Source organism: Nematolebias whitei, chromosome 6, assembly GCF_014905685.2.
Source record: "Nematolebias whitei isolate Nwh7 chromosome 6, NemWhi1, whole genome shotgun sequence".
Lineage (NCBI taxonomy): Eukaryota > Metazoa > Chordata > Actinopteri > Cyprinodontiformes > Rivulidae > Nematolebias > Nematolebias whitei.
Genome location: NC_056503.1, coordinates 5,207,815 through 5,218,328, shown reverse-complemented (window position 1 = coordinate 5,218,328; position 10,514 = coordinate 5,207,815). Strand labels below are relative to the sequence as shown.

General features: G+C 43.0%; 1 long non-coding RNA gene across 1 annotated transcript in view; it reads right to left on the bottom strand.

Moving 5' to 3' along the window:
- The window catches only part of LOC119411070, a 15,539-nt gene extending 12,653 nt beyond the window's left edge, over positions 1-2,886 (bottom strand). The window contains exons 1-2 of the long non-coding RNA XR_005186872.1: positions 2,798-2,886; positions 1,412-1,485 (exon numbers count right to left, since the gene is read on the bottom strand). This is a non-coding gene — a long non-coding RNA (uncharacterized LOC119411070). The remainder of the gene's footprint in view (positions 1-1,411; positions 1,486-2,797) is intronic.
- Positions 2,887-10,514: the final 7,628 nt, after the last annotated feature.

Here is a 10,514-nt window from a genome sequence, read left to right as displayed (position 1 = left end):
CATCCATCCATCCATCCATCCATCATCTTTACCCGCTTCTTCCTTTTCAGGTCGTGGGGGTCACTGGTGCTCATATCCAGCAATCACTGTGCGAGGGCGGGGGACACCCTGGACAGGTCTCCAGTCCATCACAGAGACAAATGAGACAAACAACCATTCACTTTCTCACTCACACCTAGAGACTATTTAGAGTTACCAATCAGTCTAACATGCATGTTTTTGTTTTTAGTCTGTGGGAGGAAACTGGAGTACCTGGCCCCTGGCTGGGATTGGAACTGGCAACCTGCTCGCAGAGAGGAAGCAGCTTCTAACTGCACCTTTATTTATTTATTTATTTAATTAAATGTAATGCTAAAAAAAAACACCCTGTAACTTATTATAAATGATTTATAAACTCAGTACCACTTTACAACAAGACTCCCCGTATAGATGCTCATAAATAGTTTATCGTTATTAATTCCTCTATAAATACTATAAATCATTAATAATGGATTTATGCATTAATTAAGGGTGACAGAGACAAAACTGACCATTTTCTTGTCTAATAGTGAACCAGATCTGTTCACCTATATATTTCATCTGGAGTTTTTATATTAAACATTTCAGACTAACTTACTACATTGTAAACACAATAAGCATAACTATTTCTTTAGCATATAATATTTTATTTTATCACTGCATTGTAAGTATCTAAAACTAATATCCTAAAACAGTTAGGCTTACAACTTAGTCCGAAATGTTTAATGTAACATCTGTAGATGAAATATATAGGTGAACAGATCTGGCTCACTATTAGACAAGAAACTGGTCAGTTTTGTCTCTGTCACCCTTAATTAATGCTTAATAAGCAGTTATTGATATTTATTAAGTGTTTATAGATTAACTAATAACATTTCTATAAACTATTTATTAGCATCTATGAGGGGAGTCTTATTGTAAAGTTGTACCATTAACTCTGTACAACCTACTGATGTATTCAGTATTTGTTAGTTAAATATTGGGGTGCACAGTTGCCCAGTTTTTAAGATGCCGGCTTTGATCGCTGTAAGCACCTGAACTGAAGTCAGAGGAAAAACCACGGGCAGTTCTGACGGAGTTCCCCCTGGCTCCGACACTTTTACTATAAGCAGTCAACAGTTGTGAGTATGTGAAGCTGTGCTGGAAAACTCAGAGTGGATCAACAGACAGAAATACTTGTGAGGGATCGGGTGCTGCTGCTACAAGGACTGCATGGATCACAGACCTCTGCAGAACTGGGAAGAGTCATTAAAGACGAGTTGTGCACAAGGACTTGAAGAGCAACTCTTAAATCATTTTCAAATCAAGTTTGCTTCCTAAAATGATCAGATTGTCATTATCTGCAGTGAAAGAGGTCTGAGCAGCTGAATAAAACCAAAGCACTCCTACAAACCTTTAATGAAACAAAAGATGTCCCTTTGGTCGAGCATAGATTTGATTCTTCCGATTCAAGGTCAACATCGTGAGCTGCATAAAAACATTAAAGCCATCAACACACACTTTGCCTCTGGGTTTACTGTTTAACCCACAATGAAGCAGAAAAGATTCACATCCAATAAGCTCAAGTCCTGTCAGAAAAGTCTTCTTGTGGACATTAAGACATGGTCAGTCACTGACGGTGCTTTCCTTCTCTGCAAACACGATCAGTTTACAGGGAGAAGAGTCGCTGCTCCTTCACTGCAGTTTCTCATTATGGACGAGCTTCCATTCAAACCCTTGGCCTTTTGTTGGCTTCTCCAGTGAGACGCGTCACCTGGAAGCCCCATAAATGAGTTTATCATCCCCTCGTCACCGCGTCCTCCCTGTCAGCAGCAGCTCCAGATTCAGAGGTTTATCAGCAGCCACCAGAGGCTGCAGCGCAGTGCCTGCACCGGGTGGTGCCACAGCGCTTTGCATGGACTCCAGATCTGGACACAGCTGGAGGAGTGCTGACATTTCACTTCCAGTTGTTGCAGGCACAGCCTCCTCTGTGGGGCTGTAAGAAAACTACGAGTGATCAAACATACACAAGAGCTGATCGAGAGCTTCTGATGTTCCATTTTCTGCTCCTTCTTATAAACTGACGACTTTCATTGTCTTTCTGAACAATAAATCATAATTCGGATGGTTTAGTTGAGGCAAAGTGGTCCTTTTGTTCAGGTCAAATCCTGCCAGAATCATTCACTTCATCAGGAACCAAAGATTTGTAAGCAAAAACTTTTAAAGTTTAAAAGTTACGTTATTTAAGAATCTTGGTTAATTTGTGCTCACAAAACATGTGATTTATTGAAATGTCACAGTTTGATATGTGGATCTTCCAGGATGTGAACATGTCTTCCGAGCTTAGTTTTGGTGGAACCTCCCGGAGGAACAGGGCTATCTGGTCTGAGCTCCCACGCGCGATGGAGTCCGTGTTCAGAACTTCGGGACGGAACTGGTTGTGCGTAAAGACGCGACTGGGGCCGATGGCCGAGCTTTGACACAACTGGCGCCCTGTAATCTGTGGTTCCACCTGACAGCAACAAACCTTTGAAGCAGCCACTCAAACATTCTCGGACCGACTCCGGAGGCGCGCACGTGCAGCTGAGCACCAAAACTTCCAGCTCCAATCACGAACAGAGACCATGTGCGCGGAGCCGCGCAGAGCCGGAGCCACAGTGCGTGCCACTCGTTTAGTTCATCTGTGTGTGGTTCCACTCGTGTCATGCACAGACTGCACAACCCACGGAGGAGCGGATCAGAGGACGCGCGGATGGAAGTCCGAGGAGAGAGGGAGGAAAACTTGTGGAAATGATCTTACCTGTACGGAGGGAATCGGAAATCCCAGCCGAGCGCGTGGAAACTCATCTACTCCGTGTCTAAACGAGAAGAGTCGAACTTGGAATGATCCGAACCGAACGGCCCAGCGGAGATGAGCGCACACCGGGAGCCGCGCCGCTCTGTGCGCGCTGCAGCGCACTGCCTCCGATGTATGGAGGAGGGAGGGGGGAGGCGGGGAGGGGGCGGAGGAGGAGAACGAGGAGGGGAATCCCTCATTAACAAGAGGACATGCACAGAAATACACGCGCGCATGCACACGCGCTCATCACTCGGGGTGTCTGCTCCCATCGTTCCTCATGTCTGCACCACGACGCACGATGTCCTGACCCAAACAGACCATGAAGAGATCAGGTGTTGTAACACTGCACATTACTAACTATCATATGTTCATTATATGTTCTTGTTTTTAGTATTTCACCCTGTTTTTACGGCACCCAGATGTATTGGTTTTATACACTACTCTTATTTTAACTGCATTTTACTGTACTTTATTGTTATTGTTATTGTTATTATTGTTATTGTTGTCTGCACCTTACATGTTCTGTCTGGAACAGGTCTCTCTTGTAAATGAGTCCTCGTGGCTCAATGAGCCTAGCCTGTATAAATACAGGTTGAATGAATTGAAATAACTAATGTGATGTGTTGAAATATAACTCCACTAACCAGTGACCTGTAGTTATCCCTTATAATGCACAATGCGGGATGTTTTTAGTAAATACAGTAAAATGAATAACCTTCTGTGAATGTTTTGCACCTACTGTAACTAGGTACATCCTGCTGCCAGTGGGTGAGGGCAACAATGTTTGTCTGGTTACAAAATATCACATTTCTTTGGTGTTAATCTAATTCAAGATGGCCGCCACAGCTTATTGACTTAGTTACAACAAAATTTTTAATGTTTCAAATACTGAGCTACAGTTTTGGAGTGATGGTAGCTGAGAGTCATGCCAAACACATGCTCTGAGGGCTACACATGGAGTTAAGACTTGGTCATTATTGAATGTTCATCCTCAACTTATTAGCTGTGGAGTCCGTTCATCTCAAGATGGCCGCCACAGCTAATTGACCTTAGCTAAAACAAAAGTGGCTACACTCCAGTCAGATGTTGAGCTAAACGTGGTGTTTTCCAGCTGAGATTCACTGAGAGTGACACACTGCGATGAATCTTTGCCCAAAATGTTGACATTGACTGTTGGAGTCAGTGCTGTCTGTTAGTGAAATATCTCATCATCTACTGGAAAAACTAATTACAACTTTCAGAACATTATCATTTGCAATCATTATCATCCATCCATCCATCCATTATCTTTACTTGCTTATTCCATTTTGGGTCACGGGGGTCGCTGGTGCCCATGTCCACCAATCACTGTGCGAGGGGCGGGGGACACCCTGGACGGGTCTCCAGTCCATCACAGGGACACATAGAGACAAACAACCATTTACTCTCTCACTCACACCTAGGGACAATTTAGAGTTACCAATCAGCCTAACATGCATGTTTTTTGGTCTGTGGGAAGAAACCGGAGTACCTGGAGAAAACCCACGCATGCACGGAGAGAACATGCAAACTCCACCCAGAAAGGCCCCTGGACCGGGGTTTGAACCAGGGACCTGCTCACTGAGAGGCAGCAGCTCTACCAGTTCAGAGAGAGTCAGAGATTCTTTATTGTCATTCGCACCTCATGTGGTACATGTGGTGGAGCGAAATTATGTACACAGGGTCCCAGTTACATCCAACAATAAAATGTATAAGAAAAACAGTAATAACATCTAAGATATGAACTAAGAAAAACATCAACTATATATATGCTAAGCACTCATAACAAAACATTGAACATCAGCACAAACATGAACATGAGTCTATGTGAGCAGATGTGCACGCATGAACACATCAACATGAAACAGATCAGCAGCAACATGAAACAGATCAGCAGCAACATGATATGGCTTTTCACAGTGATTATTCTAGTTAGAGATTCATGAGTCTAACAGCCTCAGGGTAGAAGCTGTTCCTCAGTCTAGTGGTTCTACACTTAATGCTCCACAACCTCCTTCCTGAGGGGAGTGGGGCAAAAAGTGTGTGTGCTGGGTGAGTGTGGTCCTTCATGATGCAGGTGGCCCTCTTCCTGCATCTGGAGGTGTAGATGTCTGTCTTGAATGAGTATGAAAGAATGATACGCATTCCTTCATGCTTTTAATAAGTACATGTGAACTCCCTTAATACATGAATGGACAACCCTTCTGTTGTTATGTGCTTTACTAAGCACTTGTTTGCAGGATGAGTTTGAGAGGACATCGTCTCCTCTGGGCAGAGTTATCCTTTCTAACATCTGCTCCTTGTGACACCTCATGACTACACAGGTATTTAACGCAGGGCTGAATCACAACTCTGTCAAAACATTAAACATCACACGGTAATTCTCTTGTGGAGTCTTCTGCGTGTTCCTGGGATTCCTCGCCGAACCTTCTTGGAGATTGCTTCTGTCCTGCTTTGCTTCCAAACACAATTAAAAAGTCAGCTCAGCCTCTCGGCCTGTCCTGCCTGTCCGTTCTTGAATCATCCAAAGAACGTCACTTACCTCACTTTGGACTTCTGGACTCTCCACCCTCCCTCGAAAATCTGCAGCACAAAGAAATCAAGTAAGCCAAAATTATTTATTATGGAAAATCCTATAGCTCTTCATCTTCACCTGTGAACCCACTGACCGGCTTCATTCCTTCTACAGATGATGTCACTCCTGGCTTGTGGAACATTTTATAATAAAACTTGTTTTACTCACCTTCAGTTTCTGTCTGGATCTTTTCAGCCAAAGTGACTGTACTCTGTAAGAAAGTAAATAACTGTGACTGCCACCAAATAAAGGCTTTCCTCAAAATTTAATTAAAGATCCATGTTTTTATCCATCCATCCATCATCTTTACCTGCTTCTGTAACGAACCACCTAACAGTTGGACCAAAATCACCACACAAAAAGTCAAAATTAAATTATATTTATTTTCAAGGTGAAGTATAGCAGATTGGACCAGTTCTGGCACTGGTTCTGGTTTTGGGTTCTGGTTCCGGATCAGGAACGAGTCTATGAGACAGAGATCGGTTAGTGGTCGTGCAGGAGATGATGGAGAGCAAGAGTCAGAATCAGGAGGACCACTAACCATCTCAGATGAGCTTGAAGGTTCTGGAGACTGACGAGGTCCAAACTGATCCGGACCGCTGCAGGAGAGGCTGAGTCCGGTGAGGGGCTGCAACCGGCCACAGCAACAGGTGGGTGGTGAGTCCGTTGAGCGAAGAGATGTGGTCACACAAGCCTGGGTCCAAAACTGGAGAGCAGAAGACAGGAGGTACCGGAGGAGAAGACGAGGAGGCGTTGTCGTGCAGGCGAAGGTCAGAACTGAAAGCAGAAGATGTAATAATCCAAAGGGGCGAGCGAGAGACGATGTCCAGGTGAGTCGTGGGTCCAGGAGCCGGGAGGTCAAGCCAAGAGGGGAGGACATGAACCAGGAGAAGGACAGGAACCAGGAGGAGGACAGGAACCAGGTAAACTATGACAAGGGAACATGAAAAGTTATGGGGGAACAAGGCAGGATCAGTAACGCGAGGTATTTACTTACAGTGAACTGTTTTCAACTACCGGGCACCGAAGAAGAGAAAGAGTGCAGCTTTTAAAGGGTGAGAGAGACAGGTGCAGCCAGTTGAGTTCAATCAGCTGCTGCTGGCTGCAGTGAAGACAAAACTAAACAACCGTGACATCACCCTCCACCAGCATGCAAAGAAGACAAACTAAAACTCACGTATATTTAAACATTGCCTGAGCGGACAGAATAAATGAAACTTACAGAAAAGATCTATTGCAAACTTTAAAGGGTGATCAGGGTGACAGAAAATATAATCTATGGGACGTGATTCGTGACAGCTTCTTCCTTTTTGGGTCTCGGGGGTCACTGGTGCTTATGTCCAGCCATCACTGTGTGAGAGGCGGGGACACCCTGGACATGTCTCCAGTCCATCACAGGGACACACAGAGACAAACAAGCATTCACTCTCTCACCTAGGAACAATTTAGAGTTACCAATCAGCCTAACGTGCATGTTTTTGGTTTGTGGGAGGAAACTGGAGTACCTGGAGAAAACCCACACATGCACAGAGAGAACATGCAAACTCCACCCAGAAAGATCCTGGACTGGGATTTGAACTGGCAACCTTTTTGCTGAGAGGCAGCAGCTCTACCAACTAAGTCACCGTGCCACCCCACAGAACATTCAACAAACGGTAAATCATTTTCATAGCAAAGTTTAACATACGTTATACCAAATCTGAATAGCAGTCTGCCATTTGAGTTGTTTATTAAAAACTATTAGTAAAACTTATTATTGGAAAAAAAAGATTTTTATTTATCTTTATAAATAGTGTAGAGTCTAGAGCCCAGATATTTTTCTAGACCCCATTTTATGTTCCTCTCTTTTCAGAACCTCAAATACATGTCCACATCCATATTACATACTTTTCAAGATATCATAGGAACCCTGAGTCTAAACGAGGGTTAGCTTATTTAGAACAATTAGTATTTATTTACTAATTTATGTTATTCCAAGTAGACACACATGGATGTTTATAAAGTGAGCATATATGATTATTAATGAGAAGTTTAAGAAAACGTCAAGTGAAACCACATACATTTGTTATATTCAGGACACATTTTATACAGTTTGATATTCTGAATTCCTCAATACTTTCTACCCATGAACTCATATTTATAATGACTGTTTTCTTGGCGTCTCTGGGAGTGAGTGTGAAATGTTGTCTGTTTCGTTTGCCTCCATTTGTGCCTGTGATGGACTTGATGATGGCCTTTTGCTCACTGACTGCTGGAGATCAGGACCAGCTCCGCTGTGACAGGAAAGGTAAAAGCAGGCAAAGAAAATACATAAATTAATTTCCTTCTGCTTTGTAACTTTTATTTAGAATCAGATTTGTAACAAGACAAAGCTGAAAAAAGGATTTATTTCGCTGACACACAATAATTAAGTGATTACCATTTGAAGGTAAAAGTAACGCAGACCCTTGAAGTGAGAAACATTAGCTGCATATAAAATAGATGATATTTTGCAGTGGAAGTTTTCCTCCATATTGCAGCAACTACAATTTGTATTAAATTGAAGTTTCAACAGATGAATCTCTTTCCTAAATGAGGTGAGTCTGTTTCAATGATCGATGTCAGTGGGCGGCAGCACTTTGCTGTTCAGAGGTGTAAAGTCTTTCAGAAACATTTTTCCTTAAACAAGCACCAAACACAGCAATCGTTGTTGGTCTCTGCTGCAAGAAGGGCCAAAGGGAGACACTGCTGGAGAAAACTCATTAAACCACGGATGTGGCCATGTTCAGAGTCTTCCACGTGCTGTTGAGCAAACTACTCTGAGCTTTCTTCCACTGTCTCTTTGTGCCCACTCCTGTAAAGCTTGGGCTGGTGAGGGAGTCAGGCAGCAGGTGCTGTATGTTGTTAACAGAGAGCAAATGCTCAAAAAACCTTCAGTGAGAAGAACAAGAGACGTGGAAGTTGAAGAAATTTTGGCAGAGAGAGAGAAGACGGAGTGAGTAATGACATCAGAGAGATCTGAGAGATTTAGCATGCTTGGATTGTATAGTTTTGTGTAGTGTGTTTAGTGTTGAGTCAGTTTTAGAGTGTTTGAGTCAAATCAAGGCAAGTTTTGAACGTGAAGCTGCAGCTTCTTGAGGTGGAGTCGTAGAGCCAGAGGTGGACGATGCAGCAGAGTCAGAACCTTCTCAGACAGAGGAGGCAGGGATGAAGTCAAACAGAGTCTGAGACGAAGAGAGGACTTTGATGAGAAAATGTGAGATCCAGTTATTTGTTTTAGAAGAGGAAAGAGAGGAAGAGTGACTGAGCGCCACACTCCTGCCTCATCCCTGGTGGGACGTCCTCAGCCTTGATAATCATCGGCTGTGTGCTCGGGTGTTTCCTTCACTGATACATTTACATAAGTTATTTTAACACATGCATGGCCCACATGTGAAACACCTAACACACATATAACCATCATACTCTACGACAGTGACTATCTCTTAAGAGCTCTGTGGACTGTAAGGGTTGGTGCTGGACTTAAACACATAACATCACCACTTTTGCTCACACAGTCATTAGTAACTACTTTCATTTCTCCACCTTTCTATTCTCATTTTTGATGACATTTGATGACATTTCATTCCCTCATCTCAAGGATTTGAGTTCCTAATTACATTTACTTTGAGGCTGCTGTGTCACTTTTCTTACGATATACAGTTTTTTCCACTAACAGAATAAAAATAAAATGAAGTAAACCAGCGCACTGGCCTGTAATTCAGTTCAGTGAAGCAGAGGATTTGGGAGCAGCTGTCAGCTTGCACATGAGCGGTACAATTGGCAAAATTATGCCACAACACCCACGGCCTACAAACCCAGAATTATAACAAGTAGCCGTGCACACAGGAGAGGACGGAGAAGGAGCAGCCAGGGGCAGCGCTGACGATGAACAGATGAGTGAGTGTTGCTCTCTGATGGGGAGTAGACGGGAGCGTTTCAGTCCCTCAGCATGTTGATTCATCTTTATGATACCGGGATGCTATTTACACACCTGCTGCCGCCAGGGCAAGCACAGGAAAACACTCTCTGCTGGCTGTAACACACACACATGCACACAGATCAGCCCTAACATTATGACCACTTGTCTAACCGAGTAGAAGGAGAGATGCACTTTACAGGAAGTTCAACAGAGCAGGGTTTCCTTCATGTGTCTTCATGAAACCTTCGATCCTATAAAATCACAGATGCTCTGGTCGTGATGCAGACGACTGTTAACTCAGACTTTCTGCTTCGGTCTCTATGAGTGTGGGTGTTCTACAAGTTATTTGATGCTTTTTTCTGTTCCATCAAAGACCGTTAAGGTTAGTAAAAAAAACCCTCTCCTTACCCTGAGATTTTGTTCATAAAAGCAGCTTGTTGTAGCAATGTTGTCACAGCTCACGAGAGAAAAGAACCGTACAAAACAAGCCCAGACAACCTGTGGAGGCACCACAAACATACAGAACAAACAAGTTCAATGCAGTGTTATCGAGCTTTAACATGAACATATAGATGTTTGAAACTTGGCTCAAATTGTAAAACTATTCAAACCACAACTGTCTTGGAAACAAAGTACTATCTAAAGTCCTCGAGCACAAATATTTTATTACTTTTTGCATCACTGTATTGTTATTTGACAATAATGCTGCTGTTAGGCGTATTGTTGTTGTACTATTAGTGCTTAGTGTATTTTTACTTAATGTTTTTCTTAGTTCATATCTTAGATCTTATTACTGTTTTTATTTTACATTTTATACTTTTGTTGGATGTAACTGGGAGCCTGTGTAATGACAAATAAAGAAACTTTGACTTTGATATTTTCTAGGAAAATGTTCTGTACTGGAGACGCACGGTGGTTCAGATGGTAGAGCTGCTGCCTCTCAGCAAGAAGGTCGCTGGATTGAATCCTAGCCAGGACCTTTCTGGGTGGAGTTTGTATGTTCTCTTCGTGCATGTGTGGGTTTTCTCCAGGTACTCCCGTTTCCTCCCACACATCAAAAACATGCATGTTAGACTGATGGTAACTCTAAATTGTCTCTATAGGTGAGTGAGAGAGAGTGAATGGTTGCTTCTTGTTTGTCTCAA